General features: G+C 40.3%; 1 protein-coding gene across 11 annotated transcripts in view; it reads right to left on the reverse strand.

The window, feature by feature from the left end:
- Positions 1-27,337, reverse strand: part of FGGY (FGGY carbohydrate kinase domain containing) — a 457,075-nt gene that overhangs the window by 344,176 nt on the left and 85,562 nt on the right. The window contains exon 1 of one of the 11 annotated variants that reach the window (XM_017877246.1): positions 22,254-22,340. The exons of 9 other annotated variants lie outside the window; for them this stretch is intronic. The gene's annotated coding sequence lies outside the window, so the exon portion shown is untranslated. Of the gene's footprint in view, positions 1-21,167; positions 21,188-22,253; positions 22,341-27,337 lie in introns of those variants that run through there. One more of the 11 variants, XM_017877248.1, reaches the window with a different exon arrangement.

Below are 27,337 nucleotides of genomic sequence, written 5' to 3' on the forward strand. Positions count from 1 at the left end.
ACAGTGTGATAACTGCTAGGGGCAGCCCAGGAGCTGCAGGAGCTCAGAGGAGAAGCATCTGAAGGACCAAAGGCTTCCTGGGGATGGGACACTAGACCTGAACCCACGGGTACATCGTAAGAAATGACATACATGTTCACTCTAGTCTGTCCACAGTCAAGTCAGCTATGCTGCAGCTGTGAATTCACATACCTCACACCCAGAGAAGACAGTATTAGCCAACAGTAATAATTTGAAGGCAGTACTAACATATTTCTAAACAGCACTTATGGATGTCTGTTTTTCTGATGACAGAAAATCTGGAATACATAAAAATAAAATGAAGAAAAAAATCAACATTTGTTGTGAAATCACAACACACTTATATCTGTTTTATATAGGCAAACAACTTTATTGAGGTATATTGCTCACATTTTAATAAAGCTTCTTTCAGCCTTTTCCAAATCTGCAAAAAGCACTTAAGTATTTTCATTTTTGATCTTCCCAAAGCTTTTTGAGATAGGCATTGCCCTTGTCCCCACCAGACGGCAAAGAAATAGGTGCCTGCTGACCTTAGAGCTGAGGGTTACTCAGTTAGTGAGTGGGGCAGATGTGATCCTGTCCCAGACTCACTGACTCCAAAGCACAGCCACTACCACCACCACCTCACTGCTCCACAAATATCTGACCACAAGAACCAACCACACAGAAAGAATGCCCAGATGTCCCAGACATCTTCCATGAGCTCTTCAAATTCAATCTCTAACCTTCTCCACCCTGCCTTCTGAGCCAGGATGCTGATGGGTGTGGAGCGCACCAGAGGGCCCTCCTGCCTCTGGCCTTCAGCCAGGTTCAGCTAATGGAGGACATAGAGGGGTATCAGTGGACTAGGAGAAAAGTGTGGGATGGCTGCAGCTCTCCACCAAAGGTCACAAAGGTAAGCACCTTCACAAAACTATCTCTCCAGGGCCTGCTCATAGCCACCCTCCTTGTTCCTTACGCCCATAGAGAGTACCAGCCCCACTTTAGATAGCCAAGCATCTTGCACTACCCATGTGGTTTCCCTGCACTTGTCCACTCTTCTCGGATTACCCCCATTTAAATGTGCCACCTGTTTCATGCAGGATCCATGGCCGATACACTGACAAACAGAAGGGACACAGGTGTCCCAGAGGGTTCTAGATGAACTCCAGAGGGTCCTCTCCCACCTTAATGCAGCTTCCAGAAGGAGAAGATAAAGAGCAGCTATCCTAATGTGAAGATGAAGATTAAGTGCACTATCCATCCCCTTCCTTGAAGTCCTGCCTGATCTAGATACCCCGAATGAACACACATTTCCAGGTAACAAGAACCTGGATAAAGCACTATTTGTGGTGAGGACTTAAAGATGGAATACAGTATGCCAGGTCACCACAAATCAACCTTTCCTTGCCACTTGCACCCCCAGTTCTCTTTCTGGGCCTTCAAAAGCTGGATTTCCTGCACAAACAGAATACAGCAAATTAATTACAGCACAAGGAAGGTAAAGGCTGTCAACCTGAAGTTTCATTTTCCCTTAACTAGTACAAACAAATGTCAAAACAGTCATGACAAGAAGAATTCAACATATTTTAATACAGTTATTCTAATAATTTTCTACTTTCCAGTAGATTTTTCTACCCAGATCCATGCAGGAGAAGGGTTCAGCACTGCCAAATCTGTTTTTTGGGTTTGTTCTGAGATGAAGTGAAGTCTCACTCTGTTGCCTGGGCTGGAGCACAGTGGCGTAATCTCAGCTTGCTACAAATTCCACATCCCAGGTTCAAGCAATTCTCATGCCTCAGCCTCCCAAAGAGATGGGACTACAGGCATGTGCCACCACACCCAGCTAATTTTAGTATTTTTAGTAGAGATGGGGTTTCACCATGTTGCCCAGACTGCTCTCAAACTCCTAGCCTCAAGCAATCCACACACCTCGGCCCCTCAAAGTGCTGAGATTACAGGCATATGTCTGGCCCCAAATCTGGAAAGCTGCAAGTCTGGGTTTTTTTTATGTTTGGTACCTAAATGAATTTCTTAAAAACTAAATAAATAAGCATGAAGTAGCTGAAACAATACGCATTTATGAGCAGAACTTGCTGACTGCCACTGTTATTTATGCACTGAGAATCTCTAAGCATTCATCACAGTACTCTGTGAATGGTTATACTCCTGTCTCACCCACAAACAGGACAACGTCTTAAGGTCAGGTCACTGTCACTTATTCACTGGCTCTTTCATGTATCTATTTTAATTCATGTAGCATTTTTCTTCTTTCTCCCATGTACTCACCCATTCATCCATCCAACTCATCAATAAATAGATTTAAATCCCTATAAGCACTTTGCTGAGAATACAAAGTAAACAAACACAATCCTGCCCTCAGAGTGCTCCCAGTCCAAGGAGGACAGATGCAGGTGAACAATTCTAAGATGTACACTGACATGACTATTGTAAGTGAATACTGTGCTCAAAGCACAGCACACCAACAATAGAAAAAGCACTTAAAATGTCCCTGGGGGAGGAGAGCTGCTTTACATGAGATCTGAGCTAAGGATAGAAATCTGCCAGCTTGGTAAGTCAGAGAGGGCATTCCAGGTCAAAGAAACAATCTGTGCAAATGCATGGAGGTTGGAAGAAAGGTGGCACAATCTGAAGAATTGAGGTATATTGCTCACATTTTAATAAAGCTTCTTTCAGCCTTTTCCAAATCTGCAAAAAGCACTTAAGTATTTTCATTTTTGATCTTCCCATAGGAATGCAGTTCTAGTGCGAAACGGAAAATGAGGGCTCTTGCACTTCCTCTTTCCTGTGAATAGATCGATATTCTCTCAGCTTATTTCTTCTTGCTGACCCCTTATCAGTTCAAATGTCACCTCCTCAGAGTGTACGTGGTAACCATCCCAATGCCAGGCCTCACGTGGCCTACTCTTTGCCCTCTCCCTGTTGCATTTTGTTAGAAGCACTTATAATTCAGCTGAATTGGTTTTATTTAGTTATTTCTGCTCCCCCAAATATAATAACCTCTATAAGATCGAGGGAGGTTTTTGTCTACCTGTACACAATGTCTCACACAGGGAAAGTCTCAATAAGGTGTAAACGAATGAATGAATTGGAATGAATGAATGAAAATGTGATAGTGTGAAAGTTAAGGGATTATAGAGGAGTGTTAAACACTGCACATCTTTGCCTGGGTCCCCAAGACAGCAGACCCAAGCAAGAGGGTTTATGTACTACTACTGCATCAGGTAGTGCAATCTTAGGGAGAAGGAGAGGACTGATAGACAAATGGAATAAAACAAATAATAAGGACAGGGAGGCAAGATGAAGTTGTGGTATCAAGGTGGCCCACTACAAGACTGATAAGACAAAGGGAATAAAACAAATAAAAAGGATGGGGAGGCAAGATGAAGTTGTGGTATCAAGGTGGCCCCACTAGAAGTGACTCGTTCTCTATCCCATAGGACCACCCTCAACCTCTCCATACCCCAAGTCACATGAACTGTATCTCAGAACCATCCATGATAGAGAGAAAGGAGGCATTAATTCTCTATCCAGGTTGTATATGTGTGGGCACAGAGTGAGATCCAGAGGTAGCATCCACAAGGAAACCCCATGGAACCTTGTGGGGTGCCCCATGGAAAAGCATGCAGCATGAGATGAGCTTATACTGTAGGAAGTTTTTCAGAGTCTACGCAAACTTGGTCACAGCAGCTGGAACAAGAGATGGTACAATTTCCCTTTACTTTCCTCCTGAGAAGATCTGATATGGGGCACAAGAGATGTCTGATATGCAGTAATAGAAGAAGTAAAATATCCACTGCTTTAGCAATGACCTAAGTGACAGAAGTGTCAGTGCACTGGGGAGAGTGGAAATCATATTATAGTGCATGAAGGAGTGACTGAGAGGAATGGATGCAGGACAGCAAGAGGAGGCTTCTCTCAGGATTGGAGCAAGTAAAGCACAAAGTGACATCTTCTGGCACCAGAAAGCAAAAACTGTGCCTTAAGAAAGGTGGAGACATGTCAGAAAGACAGAAAAGCTAATTTGGAGGGGTTCCCATTGGTTAAAAGGACTATTTGCGAAACAAGATAATGATAGTAATGGATTGTAATCCAGACAATAAAATAAGAATTTGTAAGTACATACTGATACAAATAAACAATTGAATGAATAAATAAGTGTGTGGCAAGGAGAAGCCACCTACAAAGCATTCCAGTTAATAAATATAGAAAGAATTATAATCATAGAAAAACACCATATGGAAGAACCACAGGAATAATTGTTTCAGGCAAGAATTTACAATAGTTGCTAAAATTAGTGGACAAAGGTATAAGAAGCATGGTATTATACATAATCTCAAAGCATCTCCCCACAAGGTAATCATTAATTACAATGGAAAAATAGTAACTTTAAAGTGGATAAACTGGAAGACACAACCTTAACAAATTGACCAAAGTTCACATCACCTGTGACACGATAAATCGGCAACGTGTGCCTGCTGCTGTGATGCGCTGTGAAGGGCAAGCCTACCTCTGTTTTAAATACCTATAATGCTAGAAATGAAATGAGATTGCAACACAGCATGAAAGACAATACCTTTGCATTGATTGCCACATATCTACCATGTCTATTTCGAGTGACCTCATACCAATGGCCTTCCTCCTAATAAGGATAGCTGGTGTGGTGGGCATGGTAGAAGTTCTGGAACGAGACCTGGGCTCAAATCCTGGTGTCACCTCCTGTGTCCTGTGTGATCTTGAGCAAATTACCTAACCCTCTATATTGCAAGGATTTCCTGTCTAAAACGGAGGTAATACACCTTCTTCACATGGTTCCTATTAGAATGTGCACTACATAGATGCATATTGCATAAAACAATGCCTAACACATAATGGATACTCCATAAAACTTAGTTATTTCATTTAACTAAGATATTACTAGAAGGGGATTTCCAAAGAAGGGTCATGTAAACCAAGGAGGAAATTAAGCACATGATGAAATAGAAAGACAATCTACTAACTGATTAATCTGGTCTCAATGTAACCCTACTTAGACCTTAAGTTTCTGTAACCTCCCAGAGCTTTAGTTGCCTTGTCTATTAAAAAAAAAATATATATATATATATATAACTGTTCCTTCACAGGCTTGCAATAAGGGTTAGTTGAGGTATGAAAGTACTGGGAACACATTTGGAGAACAATGCACACAAGCTGGAACTCAGAGAAGCTGCATGGAAACTCCCCAAGCCTCCTTACGCCTCTTGCTCCCTTTCTCAAGGGCTTGAATAATGGCTGAACGTTCAAGGCTGAAGGTCTGGAAGCAGTTATCCCTTCAGTCTTTTCCTGTCTAAACCATCCATAGTTCAGGCCCCTGGGCCTCTCGCAGAGGAAATAAAAATCCATATGAAAGGGGCAAATGAAACTGTCCTTATGCTTTCTAAAATCCACACTCCCCTCTAAGCTGCAGCACAACTTCCATCAATTTTTTTCTGAATTCTGCATTCTAAAACCTTTGTTTAATCCTCCTAAGCAACCCAGAAAAAAAATCATAATTCTATGTGTATGTGAGCTTTCAGATACTTCCTAAAGCATAGATTTAAATGTCATATCCTGACTTTGAAGGAAAAATCTAAGGACAAAAGAGGAATTAGAAATTGTGAGATGGGGAGGATGGAGATTTGAAAAGAACTTAGGTTAAGGTTACATGGATAAAAGTTAAATAAGAAAACAAAAGTCCAGTTAAGGCTGCCCTGGTTAAAGTTACAAATAAAAGCAAACACTTCATAGATCTCTAGTTCGCGAACCCAAGAAAGCTCTGTGGAAGCTCTCATGAGCTTGAACAACAGGCTAATTTTCAAGCAGAAATCAAAGTGGTTGGGCCTCTGGACAAAAAGGTTGAAAGCCCATGCATAAGCCTGTTCTCAGAGAGTTAAAAGGAATGCAGACTGCCCCGAAACACATCAGCCGTTTGTTTTTTCTGCCACCTTTCCAAGGGTCATGTCTGGAGTGAGGATAAACAGTTCTGGGGAAAAAAATGATGTGAAGTACAGACTTTAAGAAAATAAAACATTACAAAAACATTTCTAAAAGAGTTATACATGTGCCTGCATATACATATATTTAGAGAGACAGAATCTTTATACATATACATGCATGCACACATATGTGTGCCAAAATTATCCAAACTCTGTAGGTTTTCAGGTATGAATAAGAACAACTAAGACAGGCCTTTGAAATACTGTTATGTTTTTTAAGCAGATCAAAAATGTTTACAAAGGCATTCCAAAAACAGCAAAGGGTGTCTGAGCAACATTTCAGTTTTATTTAATAAGTAAAGATTAAGCTGAGTGCTTTTGGTTATTATTAACATCATATTAATAGCATATTTTATTCTAGGTTGCTTAGAAATGTATTTGGAAAGTCCCAAATAGAAGACCTAGAAGAAAGAGAGAACCTACTGGGTGCCGGGAATTCTGCTAAGTGCTATTTATGCAATGTCCCATTTTTCCAGCACAACAAACATAAATGGTATCAGGTTCTCAAGCCAACACAGCTTGCAGGTGGCAAAGCCCACTGCACTTGCCCCAGAAGTTGAGTTTTTCTCCATCATGACACCACATGGCCTCCCAATGAAATGCTGAGAGTCAAGGCAATCTTTTCTAGTATTACTATGAGAACAAAGAAATATCCCATATTCCTGGGACAACAAAATACCACAGCAAAGTAAAGAGTACCTTTCCTGTGATTTCCACTTCGGCAGAAAACAGACGAGAAGCATTTTGGTCCAAGAGTTAAAACAAGACGATGAACAATGTACGTGTAGTAGGCAATAAATATTTAATGCCACTTGGTACAGTGGTTCTTCAAAAATGTCTTTCAGCTCTGAAGGTCTTTCGGTTAATCCACACTTCAGGGGGTGCAGCCACAGCTTGGCGAAAATACATTTTAATAAGGACTGTGCTAACACAGGGGCTCAAAATGCTGTATAGCATTTCAGTTTTTAGAGCCCTCAGGGAATCTCACACTCTGGGGGAAAAGGGTCCTAATGTGAAGAAGTGAATGGAAAGAGGCCAGAAAAAATTATATTCTACAGAAGGAGGCCCTGTTAGAGCCTGGTCAGGATTATTATCAGAATATTTTTTTTTCTCTCTCCCAGTGGATGAGCTAGTCAGGTTCAAGGGAATCATATTCCAGACAAATAAGCTCAGGACAAGAGGCACGGCTGCTTTCCAAGCATTGATGGCATCTCAGCTGCTTAATCTGTGCCTGCAGAACTGCAACATCACACACTCAATGTGTAGGCCCTTGTGTCGAACCACCCCCTCCTCCCTTTTCTCAGGCTGTCTTGTAAAGTGTTGGATCTTTGCTACCATTCTCTCATTTTTTGTCTTGCCTTGGCTTTTAAATCTGATGCTCTACCCAGTGGGCAGGGAAGAAACTCAGAGATCAGCATCGGCAGGAAGCTTCTTCCACCCACCAGCTAAAAGGACAAAGGAAGAAGGCAGGGCTAAAGCTCTAGACCCAGGACCAACCAGCCGATGAGGGAGCCATGGAGGACCCAACCTGCAGGTGGGATAGCTGTAGAGGGGCTGCTGCCAGAGATGTTGCCTAAGGCAGAGGGCGGGAGGGACAAACACCCCAGCTTCTGTTTCTCCTGCCTTGCCATCTCCCACTGATGACAAATTGTCAGGGGGCACAGGTCAACTCCCTGTAACACAGCACCCTTGCACAGCAGGGCAAGGGTGACAAATGGATCTCAGTGCAAATAGCCCAAAGGCCAAAACAACTGATAAGTTAAAAGATAGGTCGCAGAACTGTGTATCATGTGATATCATAATTGCTAAATATATGCATATGTAATTTAAGCAAATATAAGCATATCATATACACACAGACTGAGGTAACAAGAGATGGAAAGATCAAGAAAGAGCAAGGAGAAAAGAAGAAAGACACATGGCTGACCCTTATTATTTTTGGTAGTCTCCAGAAACTCTAAATCAGGGAATACTGGGCCATTGCTCCTAGGAGAAATACAGGGCTAGGTTCCTCCGAGCCTCCAGTTATATTTTTGCCGACTCATCAATACACAAACCTGTTTCATGTATATTCTTGCTTAAAAACAACTCATTTAATATATACTGTTGAGTCAATAACACTGAACTTACAGCTAACAGCACTTAACTCCTGCCTGAATGAAGCTTATCTAACACACATTATTTTCTCTGTAAGGCACATCGCAGCTTTCTTGCACTTAGGAACGCTACATAGCACTTTGGCACAATGCTTGGGGTGCATTTTAAATGATGAAATCGCCAACAAAAGTACAAAATGAGAAAACACGGCACTAGTAGACATCAAAAAGGACACTTGTTTACACTATGAGAGCTGAAACAAGAAGGCAAGGTGTTGGGTTATTTGCCATCTGCTGGGAACATGCATGATGAGAGACTCAGAAATTCTCCTCCTCTCTGTGCATTTCTGCGAATGACTGTGAATGTGCCACAAGTATTGATTTGAGGGTTACAGATAAGATTTAGTGAGAAGGCAAATTTGCAAACAAAGAATCTGCAAATAATGAGAATTAATTGTCTATCAAAAGGTTTTTAAAAAACATTTGTTCCTGGAAAATAGGAGATAGAACGCTTTTATTTCACTACATATTTGTCTTCTTTTCTATCTTACTGTTCTCTAGTTTTCTTCATTGAGCTTGCAATTAAGTAGGGAAGAGGATTCTAAATATCAGATTTCAAAAAGAAAAAAAAGCTAGGGGAAAAAGCATTAAGAAGTAGAATCATTTAGCCTATCGGGAGATCATCCTAATACAGCACCAGAGAGCAGAGCTGGTCATCCTCACCATGAGACATGAGGAGCAGTCTCAAAGTGTTTCCCACTCCAAATTTCTACCACTCCTCTAGCCAACTAAGTGGGGCAAACAATTAAGGTCGACTGAGGGGTAGGCTAAAGGTGGGAGGGTCATATAAATTACCTTCCTGAGTAGGTATCTAACATTCCCATGGGACAGGTTAGCCTGGACTTACAGACTCACACCTTCCCCATCCATCTCTTTAAAAAAATCTTATTTTATGCTCATTAGATGTTTACTACTGAGAAGATGTAAATTTCTTTCAGTTCAAATCAGTAAATACCACTAAGCCCCTACAATGCAGAAATTATTGTACAAGGTGCTAGAAGCCATAAAACACCTTTTTGTCAGGTTTTGCCTGTTTTCTATGTACAAATCTACTCTAGTAACTCAAAAAATTAAAATCTAATTTGTGAGATTCTTCAGCTTCCAACCAGGAATAAGATGCAGAATTGAAAAAGCATCAGGATAGCACAAAAGCATAGTAATTTAGCTCTCTGTTCATTTCTTATGCCATTAACGAGCAACTTTTAATCTTTAATCCTCCTTCACTAAGCTGCTTTTACTATCCCATCTGTTCCTCTTGTTCATGCCTTCAGGATCTTATAATTAAATTCTAATTAAAGTTTAAGGCATGTAATAAAGAAAACACTTGCGGAATGCCTTTGATTCAAGAGGCCAAATAACATTTCAGCAGTTTGAAAAATGAATTATATCCTTTTGCTTAACTAGCATCTTTAAAAAGGAATTAAAATGGGAAATTCCAGTGATTTCACCAGGCATACATTATGTAAATATGTTCATCATCACGTGTTGCATTTAAGTCAGCTGAAAACAGCATGAAGAAGAGAACTCAGCCCGGCGTGCACAGCGTGGATGTGAGCTCAGCAGCAGTACGTGGAGAAGATCTGTCCTGAACACCACCTCGGTACCCTGATACAAGGACATTGGTGTGGCTCAGCAGCATCTATCTAGAAGACACCCAGATGCAAAATGAACAGGGTTCTCACTCTCCTCATCTAACTTCTCACCAAACTCAGTCAAGTCTACCTTAGCAGAAGCTTCCAGATCTGTCTCTTCTGCTCCACTGGTTTAGCCCTCCAACATCCTTTGAATTAGTTCAAAACTTCTCCCCCTCCAGTCTCAGCCCCCTGTTGCAGTCCGTGCTCCACTCCGGGAGGCCAGCTGCTGCCTTTCTGAGGCATCATCCTGACTGGGCTGCTCTATGCTCAACAACTATCTGTGCTCTGTCTGCATTAATAGTTAGTGACCCCCAGTACTTTATGGATACCTCTAAACCCTACTAAATAACTTTGATTTATTTAGTAGTCTATTTTTCCTCTAGTATTTGAGCTAGCCTCTTAAGGACTGACACTGTCCTGGAAAGAAAAAAAGTATATATTTTTTTCTTATTTTAAGTTCCAGGATACATGTGCATGCCGTGCAGGTGTGTTACACAGGAAAACGTGTGCATAGTGGATTGCTGCATCCATCAACCCATCACCAAGGTATTAAGCCCCTCATGCATTAGCTATTTATCCTGATGCTCTCCCTCCCGCGGCCCCGCCTCCCGACAGGTTCCAGTGTGTGGTGTTCCCCTCCCAAAGGTATATTTTTTTACCTGGAAAGTAAAAAAGGTAATTTACTTTATAAACTCAAACAACACTTATCAAACTCTTCCAGAAGCATCCAGTTCCCTTGCAAGTTGTATTTGGTTTTACTTTTTGACTACAGGTTACAAATTAAACATCATCATTATTAATTATATAATTTTATCTTATATAATTATTATTAATAACAACTGATGTGCCAGACACTGTTTGAAGTGCTTTATATTGTTATTCAAGTTCTCACAACCACCCTGCAAGGCATGTCCTACTATCATCTGAGATGAGGAAATTGAAAATCAGAAAGTTGAGGTACTTGTCCGAGATTACAGAGGTGTGAAGTAGAGAGGCCAGGGCTTACAGCTATGCAGTCTGGCTCCAGAGCCCACACCAGAAACACTCCTTAAGCCCAAAGCCTGAGTAAAGCATGTGAGGACTTTGTGTTCTTTTCTCTAAATGCTCCCCAACACATGACCTGTGATCTGGCTAGATTCGTGCCTAACGCTTTGTGGATGCACCAAGGACTTCATGCCTCTGCTTTCCCATACGCTGTCTTTTTGCCAGGTGACCCCCATATCCACCTGGCAGATTCTTGCTCATCCTTCAAGTCCTAGTTCAGTCACTTCCTATCTTGTGAGGTCTTTCCTCATTCCCTGGATAGACCTGATTGCTCTTCCTTTTGCTACTTCAGACTAGAATCTGCCAGACTTTTGTTATGGTGCTAATTATATTGCAATGTGATCATCTGGAGGAGCCTGCTTTCTGCTCAGTGTCCCCTAAACGCAGGGCACACAGCCAGACTTTACTAAATATGTGAGGAGCAAAGAAATGAATGGGTTCTCTACATTTGTACACTGGGACATAGATAGAGCATGGTCTAGGCTTGTCAAAGTCAGTATAGAGAAAAATGTTACCTTCTCTGGTATGGTTTATAGAGAGGAAGGGAAAAATTAAAAAGTAATTTAATTAAAAAACTCAAAGAGCACTTGTCAAACTCTTTCAGAAGCATCCAACACACTAGTAACTCATAGCTTCATAGCTTGTTTTACTCTTTGACTATCAAAATGTGTCCCTTTCTGCCACAACTCTACAACCTTTAAGAGGGACCCCATCCAGACCATGGCAAGCAACAAAACAACAGGCTTAGAATCACATGTGACAGTCTGGGCTTGACAGTGCGATCTGTATCCTAGCAATGAGTCCAGGGCCTCAGGAGCCCAGGGCCCCCACACCCAGGTTTTCCTGATGCTTGCCCTCTCGGGGAAATAAGCATCTTCACCCAGACTTGATGTGTACTCCAGAGCTCTACTAAGAATGAAGCCTTTTCCATGACCCTATGCCCCTATGAATCTTACTTCTTTTTGCCAAATAATCCTCCCAAGGAATGTCACTCCCTCACATCCCAATACCAGGTTGTTTCTGTTCCTGGTGGACCAGTCACTCTGAACCACAGAGTTGCTACCCTGTCTCAAGGCTCAGTGTCCCTAATGCCTAGAAATCCCTAAGCCTTGTTTCCTGCTTAGCTAGTAATGAACAAGCTTATTCCAAGTACTAAGCAATATGTACCAATACATAGTAACTCTTTTACATAGTTGTATCTCAAATTCTTCAGAGCCTGTAAAAACATATAATTATATTAATTAATCCATTCAACAAATCTTTACCAAATGTCTACTATGCAACAGGCAAGATGATGCCAGATGACATGCCTACTATCACACAGCTGATAATTAGCAGAGGTCAAATATGTAAACAGATCTTTTTAACTCCTGTGGTGTAGCCAGCTCGTGGTCCTACATCTTTGTCCTTAAAGACATGAAGATGCACTAGGGAATGTCATGCACTCAGGAATCTAATATCACTTTTTATCATGGCAGATAAGTATACATGGCTGACCCATCCCTTCACAATACCCCAAGCTACATGTCCGTGCTCTGTCCACTCCACACTATCAACCATTTCCTAAAGAGGCAATGAATGTTCACACCTTCTTTCATGTTCATGCTTTTGTCCATCATGTCCTGACTTCACCTGTCCACTATACTCGCCCCCACACATTAGCTACCACTTCCTGCACTAAGTGATAAACACGATTTACCTCTACTGTTAGAAAGCTTAGAGCCTCGTGGGAGGTAAGGACAAGTAAGTAAATCAAAACACTGAAGAGTATGCCCCTGACAAGGGCAAACACAGAACACTGTGGTACCTTGGAAGAAAGGCCTGGGTCCTAGTCTTGGTGCCCCTCTCTGAGGCTCCACTCTCCCCCATTCCTTCCTCCTCCTCTCCATAATCCTACCACAATTCACTGCTCCTCACATTTCCTTTACTGTACTGTTCATTCCTTAATCACAAGACTTTTCACACTGAGTCATGATTTATGACTTGATTATTCATCTCCATTGCTAGAATCAATTCCTTGAGGGAATTTATTAGGTTAATTGGCAAATACTTGTTGAGTGGCTTACAAGACTGTAGTAGTTAAAAGCATGAGTTGTATCACTGAAATCCTGGCAAGGACTTATTAACCATTCGACTCTGGGCAGGGTTACTTAATATCTCTGCCTCTCAACATTTTCCAAATCTCTAAAATGGGGTTCAACAAGAAATATACTCAAGTTTAACATGGCAACAGTGTTCGCCAAAATCACTACCAATTTCGTCTTTGGCCTGTCTTTGGCATTGCCTGTTTCAACATGGGCATGACCAAGGTGCATGATCAATGACAATGTGATAGCAAGGGTCTCCATCATATCAAGACATTGTTACAATGTCAGTAATACAAAGCAGTTTGGAATTTATTGTTAATAACATAATACTTACTTCCAAATACAGGTAAGCAATTTAGATCTAACCTAGGGTGAAAAAACCTATTTATGGGCTTTATATATTGAAGATGTAGCCCTTAGTTGAATATTATGAAAGAAAATATTATTAAGGCTGACATTAAAACTGTTATTATGTGCCAATTATTAAGAAATTTAAAATAATTTAACAGGATAAGATTAATAGTTAAACCAAACACTAAGAAAGAGAATATTAGCTACTTGAGGAAGAACGCTGTATATTTTTTGAGACTATGAATTTTTATAAAACATCAAATAATACAAAGCAAAATACTACTAAAATGAGATATGATAATTCTCACCTTTATGGAACTGCTTAGTTCTCATACTCATAACATATATAAAATAATAAATAAAAATTACAGAGGCCAAGGCTGGTGGCTCATGCCTTTAGTCCCAAGCACTCTGGGAGGCTGAGGCAGGCAGATTGCTTGAGCCTAGAAGTTCAAGGCTGCAGTGAGCCACGATCACGCCACTGCACTTGAGTCTGGGTGACAGAGCAAGATCCTGCCTCAAAAAATAAAAATAATTATATAACATATTTGATTTAGTTCTACTTATGTCAAGAGTCTTTCAAGAAAACATTCTATTTGGGAATTCCTCATAGTTTATAAAGAGGAGTTAAAAGCAGAATGTCAACCTCACTATTTCCACATTGCACAAGGAAAACTCCAAAATTATGTTACAAGAACATTAATGAGAAATCATCCTGATATAAACTTAACAAAATATATAGAATAAAAAAAAACAGAATTGTTAGAGAAAAAAAATGAAGCTTTCAAAACATACTTTGTGCTTACTTTAAAATTACAGATTTTAAAGTATGCCATAAGAGGATATTTCCTTAAAGCTTTGAGGCTATGAAGGGTATGGCACTGATATTCAGGTGAGAAGTCATGTCTAGAATACATATTTATGACATAAGTCACAATAAGAAATCACTGGTGTTCTTTAAGGTAGGTGGTAAGCATGCAGCTTATATTGCAGGAGGTTAAAGAGTGAATGGGTGAATAAATGAAAGGAGTGGGTGTTTATCGTTCACATGGAAGATCTGACTACAAATGAAGAAATGGGGCAGTGGCCTGCAGCCCAATTCTGCAGTGCTCTCACTTATTAAGGCAGAAAATATAGGCTGAAACATCATGAAATTTATTATATCTGCACACACCAGTCTAAGGGATTGTTGCTGTTTCTGGTACCAACAATGTATTAATATATATAATGCTGACTCCACCTTACCATCCAAAACACACTTGGTTTCTAAACACTTAGCTTTAACTAAATCAGTTTCCTCAACAACTTTGAGAACAAACATAAAAGCAAAACTCTGAGGCCAAGGCGTTTTCATGTTCAAGTCCATCCACGATTTTGAACATTTTTGATGTTCCTTACAAAGCAAACAGATTGAGCATCTATACACTTCTAGACTCAACGGAATGGAAAGTACACATACACACATCAATACCTGAGTGTATATACACTGCACCAGATCACAAGTGTGATTCTGAAGTTCTCAGAAATGCAAGAATCCATTCGTAAGAACTGTCTTTTAATCTCTAAAGATATATGCATGGCATAAGGAACACAAAGAAAAAAATTCTATTATATGGAAAGTTCTAATTGGAGAGGATAATAATATCATTGTATATCATGTCAAGAATGCACAGTAAGTGCTAGGTACTTTATGTACAATATTTAATCCTTACAAAGAGCTATTGTCATCCCTATTATAAATGATAAAACTGTGGTTCAGGGGAACCTAAGTAGGTACAAAAACAAGAATTCAGAGAGTCCACTTTGCCAGTAATCTAACTCTGTTACTATGGGAAAGTTTCTTAACTTCTCTAAACCTTACCTAACTCATCTATAAAATGAGTATAATCATACCTATTTAAGAAAGTTAAAGGAATAAGTGATAAATAATTATATCCTGGGCCTAATATAATGCCTGACATATAAGCTATTATTCAATAAAGAGCATTTGTGTTGATTGTTACTGTTATTGCCCAAGATGACACAACAAGCCAGGGACAAAGAGGGGTTTAAACTCATATTTATTAGACTGATTGTAAAACCAATGGAAACAATAGCATTTATTGACGACTATCCCAGCATTACTGTGTCAATGTTTTACATGTATTAACACAATCAATCATCACAATAACTCTATAAAATAGGAACTATTATCCCCACTATATAGATGAAGAAACTGAGACACAAAGAGGCCCAATTGTAAATCTCTATTGGAAACTTGACCAAGCTTCCTTTACACCCAATGTCAGGTACTTCCAATAACATATGATTCTAATAAATACCATCACCACGTGCATTTATCTTTCATAATGATATATCCACATTTTGAAGCCACATACATCACCACAAACATGTTCTGGGAATAGCAGGGATACAGAAAAGGACACTGCTTTGACTTCTTTGAGAAGACAGGCACTATATAAATAGAAGTTAATATTATTATTACTATTTTGCAAAGACATGACCAAGTTACAATTAGGAATTTTACAATTTAATCAGCAAATCAGGTTCTAGTATAATTAAATTGGACTTCTCTCTAGATTTTCTTTTTCATTCTGAAAAATTTCGACATCTGAATTATTTAAAGTATACCCAAGAGTGGTCCCAAAAACGGCATATGAACTGATGCTCACAACCAAAAGCCCACAAATGGATGTAAGCAGGGAGGTCAACATATCCCATTTTCCCATAGCAAATGGCCTCTGTAAACACTTTTTAAAAATACTTTTACATCCCAGGCACGGTGGCTCATGCCTACAATACCAAAAGTTTGGAAGGCCGAGGCGGGCGGATCATTTGAGATTAGGAGTTCAAGACCAGCCGGGCCAATATGGTGAAACACCATCTCTACTAAAAATACAAAAATTAGCCAGGCATGGTGGCATGCACCTGTAGTCCCAGCTATTCAGGAGACTGAGTCAGGAGAATTGCTTGAGCCTGGGAGGCGGAGGTGGCAGTGCACTGAGATTGTGCCACTGCACCCAGCCTGAGTGACAGAGTGAAACTCTGTCTCAAAAAAAAAAAAACTTTTCCAGTAAAATGATCAACAATTAGACAAAATTGACTGTAGCTGGAGAAAAATGCTGCCATGAGTGGCTAAAACATGTGCAACCTATAATAAAAGGACACAGGGTCATCATGTAAGTTGAGGCCTCACAGACTCAACCCATCTACAATCCCATCTCATTAAGACCAGAAGAAGCAGCTGGCTTCTCCCAAAACAAGTCCTGGGAAACAAAATTAGAAGGGCCCCCATCCTTTAGATGTGCTCTTGAAAATAGCAAGTTCTTGATCTGGATGGGTTTTTACAGACAGTTGACAGGTCAGACCTGACTGAGTATATGTCATTTCAAAGGTCAAAGAGTTGGCAAAATGGATACGACTATTGTCAAACAGGAATGAGCTCCCTTTGAAGTCTGAGACTTAGATGAGCTGATTCCGAAGTACTCTCTGTGAATGAGCAAAGGCAAGGGTAAAAAATAAAAACGCTGCCCTGTGTAGGCTGAGACCTTTTTTTAACTAATACAGGGTATACCGCCCTGCCCTTTTATGGGGCACAACCCGCCATTAAAATCTTGGTGAAAAGGAACCACTCACCTGTGAAGTGGGATGGTGCTGGCAAATAGTCATAACGAACACTTCACTGCCTAAGCCCTGCAGATGTCCGCAAAAAAACCTTCCACAAAGTCCTCCTACGACCAGTATAGTCCACTAGTATCTGCCTTGCCCTCTGTTTACTTGTGCTTACCTGCTTTCTTTCCTCCATGGTTTGTATTCTAGTCTGTGGATAAATCTAGCCAAACTTATTGTGATACCACCAAATACATGAGTTGTTTCTGTGGCTGTCATTCAGGAAGTTTCACTATGTTGTTTGTTATCTGAACCTGCACTGACTTTCAGTTTAGTAAATCAGACTAATATTCCACCTCGTAAATCAGGAACATAATGCCACGTCCCTTGTCCCAGCAGTGCTGGTAGCTGTGGAATGGAATACAAGTGGAATTAAAGGAAGTTCCTGCAGACTCAAATATCACAGAAATGCAATAATTTGTCTTTATTAATAGAAGGTCAAATACCATGTATCTCTGACAGTTGCATCAATATTTGTACAGTCCTTGGGTCTTGACTTTCAGCAATGGCCTCTTTAACAGAAAAAAAAACTTAAGTCTAAATCCTGACATTGTTAAATCACTTTTAGATACCTTTCATAAAAAAAGCAGATTTAAGACATAATGCATTCAAACTGGTGCCTAGTTTTCTCTGCAACTGAACCTCCCAGAATTTCAATCCTTGGAATACCAGCCATTTTGGAGTACTGTGGATTCTTTGTTGCTCTGCAAAATCTATAATCCATTTCTTAAGAACACTCGCTGGTAAATATGCTAGTGACTAACTCTATCTCTTACAGCTTCCTTCAGTACAGATATAACTAGCATGAATTGAGTGCTCATCATGCATCTCCATAGATTCTCACATCATTAAAATGTTAGTAATATTATCCCCATTTTAAAGATGAGGGAACTGTTGCTCAGAAAAATTACTTTCCTAGAATCACATAGGTAGAGAGACTGAACTGGGATTTCAAGTCCAGTTTGAAGTCCAGTGTCCTTTTTTTCTACCATTTGTCAACCAACAGTCCAAAGGACCTGAGGCCATTTCTAGGAAGTGTGATAACATCAAACTTTGATTCCCTACTCACTGATTCTGCTACCTCCCCTTTCTGCTACCCCTGCATCTTTGGGCTCCTTCTTCACTCATCAATTAGGGGAATCTGAGACAGCAGGGCTGAATGGAGGAGGTACTATATATTTTAAATTTCCTGATCCTAAAAGCTATCGGGGGGAAAAAAAAATCAAAAGAAACAAACACTGTCAAGCTACAGACACACCTGAAACCTTCAAAATTTCTCAGAAACCTTGGCAAAAACATTCACTGAGGCTAGAGCTTAGTCCCCACATTAATGTCACAAAAATCAGGGGTATGCAAAAGTGAGATACACAAAATTATGACTTCTTAAGAAAAGCAAAAATCGGGGGTAAAATTCCAGAGAAAATGGCTGAGTCTTGGTCAATGGTTCTCAAACATTAGCATCCATCAGATTCTTCTGGAGGGTTTTTTAAAACACAAATAATTTGGTCCCACTCCCAAGAGTTTCAGAGTCAGTAGGGTGGGAGTGAGGCCACAGGATTTGCATTTCCAATGTATTTCCAAGTGATGCTCCTCATGCTGCTCATCTGAAGGCCATACTTCCTGAACAACCGGCTTAGGGAGGTTATTGGCCTAATAAATGAACTCTTTACATTAGAGAAATAGGTCTCTGCTGGATTCCTTTAATAATTAGTTAACAAACAAGTACTAAGCTAATTAGTACTAATCAAGGCAGTGAACCATTACGGTAAACAGCCCGAATTCGGGAGCCAGACTGCCCAGGTTAAAATTCCAACTCTGCCAACCATTGTGTGACCACGGGCAAGTTCCTTAGCCTCTTTGAGACTGTCTTTTTATCTGTAGAAAATAAATGATAATTATGATACATATAAGGATATCGGGAGGACTGAAGGGGTTAATATATATCTAAAATACTCACAATAGTGGCCAGCACATGTTAAGTGCTCTGTTAAGTATAAAATACAAGCACTATTATTATTATTATAATTTCTTCTACCTCTAGAACTGTCAACTGCTGTATTAGGACTTGGGGACAGAGCCGCGAACAGAACTATATGGTCCCTGCACTCATGAAGTTACAACTAGCAAAGAAGATACAACTTAAACAGGTGTTTCCAAGCATTATCTGCTTAAATCAGAAGGCTGAATGTAGGGAAACAAAGAAACTGCTACAAAGTCATAACAGATTGGAGATCAATCAGGCATTAAAAACACCTTTTAAATTAGAATATACACCAAGGGAAAAATATAACTTTTCTGGAACAAACTATTGTGACTTTTAAAATATAATGGTATGAAAAAAATAACTCTTTTCAGTCAATTTCTCAGATTTCTCAACACCTAACACGTGTCACTCACTCTGCACCAGGGATATAAAGGTGAATAGACTGTAGCATCTTCATCCAAAGACCTCCTAGACTGTTAGAAGAAAAATATATGTCAAGAAATAATTACAGTGCAATGAGAGAAGTTCTTAAAGAACTACAGGAAAAATGAAACAGGAGTATGTAACTGCCCAAAAGAGTCTGAACAGCTTCACAAATAATATCACATTTAAGTTGGGTGTCGAAGGGTGTAGCCGTTGCCAAGAAGAAAAAAGGGTGAATGATACTTTGCAGGGAGGAAACGGTATGTGCAAAGTCAAGAAGACATGAAAAGGCCTGGCTTGCCCAGAGATTGGGGAGATGTCTGATGTGGCTGAAAGGTTGGTGAGTGATAAGGACCAGAAGGAGATAAGCTTAGTCTCAGTGCTGTGAAAATATCACCAGTTTTCTCAATAATATGCATTTGGAGCTGTCTGGATAGGGGTTGAAGATGGTAAGGAAATAAATATGCAAAGTAATAGTCCATGGGTTTTTCAGTGCAAATCTAAAGTTACCCTTGCACTATGCCCTCCAGAGGGTGAATGTTTTAATGGTAGACAATGGTATTTAGCTCCATTTGCCTGGATCTTATAAGCCAGTAACGAATAATAAAAACAGCAGCAGGAACAGCTAATGTCGAGTCCTTAGCAGGTTGTACTATGAGCTTTATACACATGAACTCGTTCAATCCCGCAACAAGCCCATGAAATATAAATAAGACAATGAAGTGCAGAAATGGTATGTAACTTGCTCAAGGTCACACAATAAGTCCCAGGGTGGGCATTTTACACCAAAGCCAAAGTTCAACCGCTCACCCTCGAGTCTCCTATCCTTCCTCCATGAAGGATGCTCTCAGATTCTATAGGGCCTGAAGCTGTTATGTAAAGGCTCTTTAAGAAAAGGAATATGATTATGAATATGAGATTAAGTACAAGAGTGAATATTTATTTACAGTAAGAAAAAAGTTTGAACACAAATACCTTGAGCTTTGAGGATGTAGGTCCCTTTTATCTGAGATCAGAAATGTTTATACAGAAATGCTTTCTGATTGCAACCCCTCCCCACCTGGAACATTCTACAACTCCCTGTGCAAGTGAAGGGCCCTGAAGCCTAGACACTGCTGCATTCACTTCATGAGATGCCCATCTCTGCCTCTCCCTTGCCTGACAATCTCTCAAACTTTTCCAAAACATTTTGATAAAGACCAGATGTTAAAGTTAAAGGAAACTGGTCCATTCGCTGTGGGACAAAAAAGGGGGCAGAGATGAGTGTAGTGTGAGAAGAACTAGGGTTTTCATCCTTTCTCCTCTGCTAAAAACATAGGCCACAGCAAGTGACCTGGGAGTCATGCACACCTAGGTCCAGATCCAGCCTCTCAGCTCCTCAGTAACTGTGTGAACTTGAATGCATTCTTTGACCTCTGTGGGTCTCAGTCTACTCCTCTGTAAAAAGGAAACACTGTAAGGATCAAATAGGACAACATGCATAATGCCCAGAAATATGAGTTCTCTTCCTTCTGGATATGCCTTTCCTGCACTTTCTCCTTCTTCCCTCTCACCCCATCCCAAGTCTAGGGTAGGTAGATACTTTCTCTGCATCCTTGCATATCCTGTGGAGACCTCCATCATAGCACATCATTCTCTTATTAATTGAGCAAGTATTCCCTGGAGACAAAAATGATGAAGAGACATGCTACTGCCTTCAAGAGGCTCACGTGTAACAGACACTCACAGCTCATGGAACCTTTTCCACCACTACCCTAGATGCTCCTTGAGGGCTAGAGCCATACCTTATTCTGATGCGGACCTTCAGAGGCAACAGGCATGCAGCTCACGTGGAAGCTAACAGAAAAGTCCACCATGAGTCCATCTCCAGTCTCCCAACTCTTAGCCACTCCCTATACCAGCCTTGCCCTGGCCCACTTGCCTAACTCTCCCAGCCCTCCTCTTGACAGGTGGCAGTGGAGCTGATCAGTGTACCCTTTGCAGGGCTGGATTAATGAAGTTTGTTTGATAGGGCACTAGACCCATTCTTGGCACTCACCTCTAGAACAAAGAAAAATACTGGCCCTTCCAAGGCAAAACAAAGGCAGACTTTTCCCCTAACGGATCCCTTTTCCTTTGTAAAAGACACTACGCAGACCTTTGGTCCTCCACTGAACTACATTTAAAATAGCTTTTGTGAAGGACAGACACAGTGACCATTCTTATATATGTGTGTGCAAGCAGCAAAGAAGTGATTGTAATATGAACAATGTGTACTTCTTCCCACTTCTGACAGAACAGACGACATTGTGTCCTGAGCCTGGGAGGGGGTTGGGGGCCAAAATAAAGAAACCAAACCTTAAGTTTTATTACATGAAATTCTGATAAAAAGCACTTCGAAGCCTCTTTCCCATCATCAAAAAACCACACTGGGCAAGATCAGAGCTTAACAGCCAACAAAAAAACACATTCAATCCCTGAGATCATTTTCCTGAAATAGAAAACTACATATGTTTCTCAAATTTCACATCAAGCCACTGCAGAGGCCAGACTGCAGGGCTGATTTGGGCCAAAGTAAGTAAGAGAGAAGGGAGAGAGGAGGGGGATGGGGTGGGAAAGGGAGTAAACAGGAGAAAATGAGCCCGTTCTTCTACATCACCACATTTCTCTAGCACAATCTAAACTTACAAACACCCCGTTTCACAGAACTTATAGTTAGGGTTGCTTATCGGACAGCCTTTACTTTGTCAAATTAAGACACATTGCCTTGGATTAGCAAGACTCCTTAAATTCAAAATGACTTCATGGTTGGCTCAGAGTGCAGTGTCTCTAGGGCCAGCCGCCAGGAACACATCCACTGCAGAGGTCCCTCCTCCCCCATACTGACCTACCTGACTTTTCCATGGAGACAGTAGAGCAAAATCCTAAGCAGACAGGCTGTCAATGTTAATTAAAGGTCCAAACACCTCTTTAGAAACTATCTCCAGCTCAATATTTATACAGAACATAAGACTCCTAACAGACAGGGTTGGGGAGGAGAGGAGGAGGTTAAGGACGGAAATAGGTTTGAATGGCATTTGGAACCCATTAATTTTTAAAAGACAGGCTGCCACCTTATATAGACCCAGAAAGGTTCAAAATGTAACAAAACCAGGAAGATGAATGAGCTGAAGATTGTTTAGAAAGCCTGGCAAGAGTGCTCCGCTTTTGAAAATAATAATATCTGGGCAATAATGAGAGCTGACATTTTTTATTGGTGAATGCAGTTTTTGGCACATTTTAACAATACAGGTTGACAATTTTTTGTATTTAACAAAAGGAAAAGCAATCTTCTAAATGATCTGGGAACAAAGGGCTCCCCGACTGCAATTTCTTACTAACATTTAAGAATTCTCTTCAAAGGCCCTTGATAATTTACAGAGAAGAAGAAAGAAAATGAAGAAAATTTTAAAAGAAGGTATACTTTCAAAAAAGAAACAAAATAGAAGTAGTAAAGGAGAAAAAGGAGGAAAGGAAAGGGTACAGCATTTTAACATTAAATTATAGCCCAAACGGTTAGATTCTAAGGTTTGACTTTAGCAATCTCCTTTCAAAGGAATGAGTTTTAAAGGAGAATCCAAAAGGAGATGTTGGTCAACCCCACCACATCTTATAGACTCAGAACTTTGGGCCTGGGAAGTACTAAATGAATCACCTAATCCAAGCAGCACATTTTGCAGATGAGAAAAGTCTGATATGGGTGCCAGGGGCCCCAAGTTACCTGGTTGGACCAGACACGAGTCTTTCAAGCTCAAAGCCACACCACTTCTGTATCTTGTGATGTAGGTCCTGAAAACCGCCAAGCCTTCAGAGCTCTAGTGCCATGAATTCCAAGACTGAATACTGATACCTTTAACCAGATTGACTGATCTGAACCTCTACCAAGGTTCTTGAGGCTACCAAGAATCACATAAGTATAACATATTCCAAAAGTATGAAGTTCACAAAATAGTCCACTGACAGAGTTAGCCACCCTGGGTAAGAAATGAATTTAAGAGTTCACAAAGACTGAAATGCCCAATGTATCCTGAGGGAGGCCTTCTTGGGTCAGGAAAAGGACCCCTGAGCAAGGCATGATCCAGGAAAGTACCCCTTAAAATTTAACTCTTATTCCACACACTGGCTTCACCCTTAGAATGAGACCCTTCTTTCAGTTCTGTTCCCTGAAAAATGAGATCTAACTCTCTAGCATCTTCACAATTCCAAAACATTTTCAACAGAGAATATAGTAGCATATTTATTTGTAAGTGAGGAATCAAATTCAGAGAGAGTTCTACTTTATCATGTTGAAACAGCAAATGAAATTAAATTCCAAAAGTGATTCAAGGTCTCACAGAAAATTGTTCAGTAAAGGAAAAGCTATATTGCTGCTCAGTTGGAAAATGACAGTCATGCTAGAGATCATCTTTCAGCCACATAAAATCCATGTCTAGATGTACACAGCAGAGAACTGGGGAAAAAGCTTTACAGAAATGGCACAGATTCAGACTAGTGGTTCTCAGTGAGGGGTGCACATCATAATCGTCGAGGTCACACAGTTTTACCCTTTCCCCCAAAGGACAGAGATGGGGCTTCTCACCCTTTTCTATCCAGATTTGCTTTACTAATGAAAACAGAAAAAAGCAAGCTCAACCTTCCTCAGACTTTGCCTCAGTGTAGCAGAGAGAGGGACAGTCAGTGATGTGGCAAGTGAGTACAAGTGCAGGGCACAGTCCCTGAGAACCTGTGCCTTAACACACGCTTCTCATGATGTTAGTGCCTCCTACTCCCTCCTACTCCTTCCTACTCCCCCACTGCCTCCAGCTCCACTGACCCAGCATGTTTCATCCTCTCTCGCCCTCCTTGGACTTTAAGCCTCTGAACTCAGGCTGGGCTGGCCTCAAGTCTCCTGGGCACCTACCCATTTCTTCACACCCGTAATGTCTCTGAGACGCCTAATTTGGTGACACTCTCCACAGGTAGCCTAAATCAAATCCCCAAACCAGGGAGGAGGTGGAGAAAAAGGTCATCAAACCACAGGTTTACTCGGTTTCTAAATGGTCCCTCTTCCTCACCCCATCCACAAGCTATTTAACTGAGTTCGGATTTATCTTAAAAGTGGCAGAGCAAAACTTTGAACTAAGGATTATTTGGCTCTTATATGGCTTTGAATATTCAAATAAATGTGTACTTATCAATTACTGGATTAGGGAGAGAATGCCTCACAGATGTTTTACTAATATATATATAAGGAATAAGTGAGTGAACGAATGAATGAATGAATGAATTAATGAATGATGAAAATTGTGAGTTACATTGCTCAGATTATATACCACCTCCCTCATGATCACCACCTTCCCCCCTTCTCCTTGTGACTGTCATTGGACTATAAATTTGTGTCTGTGATACTGGTCAATGTAATTTACTGAGAAATTACAACTTTGATTGTCTTTTTACCCACCCCATATCAATTCTACATTTTTATTTAGTTAGAAACCCCCAATATTTGGATAGGAAGCCACCCCGATAAAAGCCTACACTGCCCAGATTCCCTTTCACCTCGGTTTGATTATAAATCTAGCTGCTGGTCAATAATATACAAGTACAAAGTATGACTTAGATCTTCTAAGAAGGTTGTTTAAAGAAGGCTTACTCCAATGTGAGGCACAACCTTTGTATGCACCACTCCCACTTCATTCTTCCTGCTACATGGACTGTGGACTTGATAATGGAAACTTCAACCGCCATCTTGGACCATGAAGTGATCCTGAAAATAGAACTCAGGGCTAAAAAATGTCAAAAAAGCTAGTGTCCTTGATGACTTTATGGGGACATCACAGTAGCCTAAGACTCCATATATCTATATTTATTTACAGAAAAGAATGAGCCCTTATGTGTTTAAGTAACTGTTATTTTGAAATTTCTATTATTTCTACTATCATTGGTGAAGAGATAAGGATATTTCTTCTGTAGAGAGTGAAAACACGCTTCTTTCTCAAAAATAACGGTAAAGAATATCTAATATTTACTGGTTATTTCTCAGCACTATCAAATATGCTAAAAAATAAACTGGTGAGACAGGATGACTGAATCCTTCCTAGAATTTAGAAGAGCTGCTTTAAATACCACTGTTCTGAGAAATCATCCTTCAACACAACCATAAAACCATGCAAATCAAGGAGCTTTAGCATCAAGCATATCAGAGGTAACTGTGCTTCTCCCTCTCACTCTCAGACACCTTTAATTTTTAATTTTATGACATTCCCTGGGGAATCCTTGCCAAAAAAAGTTACTTCTAGAATGATACAAATTCAATCAATTTTACTTTCATTCCACAGATTTATAGTATTTAAAAAAATCAATTATTAAACCACAATAAGAGACTACTTTATATCTACTACAATGGGTATAATTTTTTTAAAGGAGAGGGAAACAAGAGCTGGGGAGGATATGGAGGAATTAGAACTTTCATATATTTCTGGTGGGAATGTAAAATGATGCAGCCATGGTGGAAACATCTGGTGGTTCCTCACCAAGCTAAACTTAGAATGACCCTATGGAACCAGAAATTTCACTCCTTAGATATACAACGAAAAGAACTAAAAGCAGAGACCCAAAGATACTTATATATCAATGTTTGCCACAGCATCATTGACAATAGTCAAAAGGTAGAAACGATGCAAATGTCCACCAACAGGTCCATCAACAGATGAATGGACAAGCAAAATGTAGAATATGCACACAATGGGATGTAATTATTCAGTCATAAAAAAGAAAGGCTGACACATGCTCCAGCATAGACACACCTTGAAAACATTATGTTAAGTGAAATATGCCAGACGCAAAAGCATAAATACTATATAAATCTACTTAGATGGGGTATCTGGAATAGGCAAATTCATAGCAGACATAAAGTAGATTAGAGGTTAAGAGGGGAGAGGGAGGAATAAAAATAGTAAAGTTTTTATCTGCTCACTCAGCCACGGGCGGTTCATGAGGTCAGGAGTTCAAGACCCACCTGACCAATATGGTGAAACCCCATCTCTACTAAAAATACAAAAATTAGTCAGGCGTGGTGGTGTGCACCTGTAGTCCCAGCTACTCAGGAGGCTGCAGTGGAAGAATCGCTTGAACCCTGGAGGTGGAGGCTGCAGTGAGCCAAGATCATACCACTGCACTCCAGTCTGGGTGACATAGCAAGACCCTGTCTCAAAAAAAAAGAGTGGATAGGTAAAGGGGGAAATGGGGAGTTATTATTTAATGGGTAGTAGTTTCTGTCTGGGGTGATAAGTAAGTTTTAGAAATAGATAGTGGTAATGACTGCACACCATGGGGAATGTAATTCACGACACTGAATTATATACCTGAAAATAATTAAAATTGCAAATTTTATGCTGTATGTATTATTAAAATTAATAAAACTAAGTAATGTAATCTCCAAAAATCATTGAATAGTATACTTTAGTGAATTGTGTAGTATGTGAATTATATGTAAATATGTATACTATATATATCTGAAGCTGTTTTCTAAAAAAATCAACTCTTAGATAAACAAATGAGACAGGAGATGAAGAGGCCAAGCACCAAGGAAGGGATGTGGACTGTAGTCACAGGCAGGTATTAATGTGCAAGTTTCTCCCTTCTTCTCCTGCTGCTGCCTCCACTCTCTGGGGAGAATGAGACTTCCACCCGACCTCCTCTCTCCACTCAGAGAAGCACCAGAGGACACAGAGTTGACTTTGCACCCCATCCTCTTACTCAATTTTCTCCAAGAGGGAAGGGGAAATTCATGTAATCATTAAGAGACTGGAATACGTTAAGCCACATTTTAAGGGTCACTGTGTTAAAGATAAGGTGATAATAATGAGCTCACACTTTCACTTCCTATGCCCAAGTGTTGACCAGCATGGCTTCCCACTGCCACGTGGTAATCATACGCAAGCAAGTCTGGATTCAT

This window comes from Rhinopithecus bieti, unplaced genomic scaffold (assembly GCF_001698545.2).
Source record: "Rhinopithecus bieti isolate Rb0 unplaced genomic scaffold, ASM169854v2 scaffold_6380, whole genome shotgun sequence".
Lineage (NCBI taxonomy): Eukaryota > Metazoa > Chordata > Mammalia > Primates > Cercopithecidae > Rhinopithecus > Rhinopithecus bieti.